The sequence below is a fragment of the Oncorhynchus gorbuscha genome, linkage group LG26 (assembly GCF_021184085.1).
Source record: "Oncorhynchus gorbuscha isolate QuinsamMale2020 ecotype Even-year linkage group LG26, OgorEven_v1.0, whole genome shotgun sequence".
Classification (NCBI taxonomy): domain Eukaryota; kingdom Metazoa; phylum Chordata; class Actinopteri; order Salmoniformes; family Salmonidae; genus Oncorhynchus; species Oncorhynchus gorbuscha.
In genome coordinates, this window is record NC_060198.1 from 955,382 (window position 1) to 957,720 (window position 2,339).

The following is a 2,339-nucleotide window of genomic DNA, read 5'->3' on the forward strand; positions in this document are numbered from 1 at the left end:
TACAGTAGTTGTCACATATAAATATACAGACATGCGGGGAACACACTCACACACACTCCCCCTCGACCCTGCCTCCCCCTCGACCCTGCCTCCCCCTCGACCCTGCCTCCCCCTCCCAGTACCTTTAGCTTGGGGAGTCGTTTGATGGTCTTGAGAGGTCGTAGTACCCTCAGTACTCTCAGAGACTTGATAGTGCTGATGTCTTTCCCTTTGCCAGTCCCCTACAGGTTGGCATGGGAATAACACGACAACGTCAGTGCCAGGGGGAGAGGTGGAAGTTAAAGTTCAAAGGGCACTTACCACACCCGTTTGTGAGAATATAGGCCTAACCCATTCTTAAGGTCAGGAAAAGCTCCTGTCCTGGTTGGGATAACTTATCTCTCATACAGAGATAGTCAACAGTTGACAAGACTAGCACACTTGTCTTACACAGGTTAAAACATAGTACAGAGACAATCAGATCTCAGTCTCTTTTTCTGCAAAAAAGAATCCTTCTGTATGAATCACATGAACCGATATGTGATCAGTTGTTTGATCAGCTGGTTTCATGGCCAGTACTTTTTGAGAAGCATGTTTCAACCATGAAATATTATCAACAGACATCTGACGGGATGCCCAGCCAAACCTCTTTCTTTCTTTTTCACAACATTTCATTACCCAGGAGAATGTGAGTGGATGTCAGGGTGTTATAGTATTATTACACGGCAGGATTATCATTTCAACAATATAATCCATGAGCCTGATACCATTATGGGCTCATAACCCTCAGTCCCAACAGGGTTGAATGGTTTCCTTTCCTTATCTCCTTATACTGCTGCCTATGAAAGGGCTGGATACCATTCCGGTTTATTGTCACCCTCAGATAAGTGATGTGACTTGAAGGAAAGGAGACGAGGAAAGGATGCTATCTGAGACGATTGGGACGTGGCCATATGACGTTGCTGATGTCAGTCACAAGATGTGACATCACAGATAGAACACAGAACAGTTCATTCAACCAGAAGAGGAATTATTTAGTCTGTGTCATCAGGGCTGCGTCCAACATGTCACCCTGTTCCTATATAGTGCACCACTATTGACCAGGCCTAGGGCTCTATAGAGGGAATAGAGTGCTATTTCAGATGCAGCCTGTTGTGGTAAATGACCAACGACATCCTGTGTTTTTATGTGCCTACTTCCTTTTATTCATAACAATAAGGGGCTGTAGATCCCATGATTTGTTCAGCCTATAAAACAATACTAGGGAAAGAAAAATCTCCACGTCAAGGGGACCATATCAGAGAGTTGATCTTTACTGTAAGTGGAATGACAGCCATTTTAAAAACAAGGACCGTCGGCTGGAGGACTGCCAAGGAGCAGGAGCAGAGTGTGTGTGTGTGTGAGAGGTCTTTCATCAAGCCTTTAACTATGAACTGCAGAGGTCTGCTCTCTCAAATTCTCAAGACAATTCAATTCATTGGTGATTGATTGAGTCTGGTCTTTGGCAACTGTAGTGTGTTGTTTGTGTGTGCTTCGATAATCAATATGCCTTACTCTGCTGATCCTCAATAGACTGAATAGACTAGAGTCCTCTCTATCAGAGCAGTATGAGAGTATTAGAGAAAAGCTCTTCTCGGGATAGGCATTAAGAATTTGCATTTATAGCAACTGTATTATAGACACCTATACAATGATAGCATTAGCTACTATATATAGCAAAAGCATGTAGCGTTAGCTACTGTATATAGCATTAGCATGTAGCATCAGCTACTGTATATTCGATTAGCATGTAGCATAAGCTACTGTATATAGCATTAAAATTTAGCAATAGCTACAGTATATGCGATTAGCATTACCTTTAGCTGCAATACATAGTGTGAGCATCAAGCTACTATATATAACATTAGAATAAGCTATAGTATATAGACCTATACAATGATAGTAAGTAGCATTAGCAAGAAGCATGTTGCATTAGCTACAGTATATTATAGATACCGGTACAATGATAGCAAGTTGCAATTAGCTACAGTATATATCGCACTGTAAGACACCTATTAATACAATGATAGCATCTATGTTCATTGGTGAATTGCATCTTTTAGATTTTTAACACACGCTTTAGCTACATTAAGCAATACACTATGCATCCGGTTTGTACTGCATTGAATCATTTTAGGGGGATATCATGAAGCGTTACAATTGGTTCCTGGAGGTGGAGGGGTTCCGGAATGGTCCACAGGCAGACCACATGTGGGTGTGACAACAGTGAATGGAGGAAGAGAAGGCAACGAGAAACGGCGAGAATGAGAGCGGAACGACTAGAGGAACAAAGAAAGAAAGAGAGAGAAGCCATTTTGGAC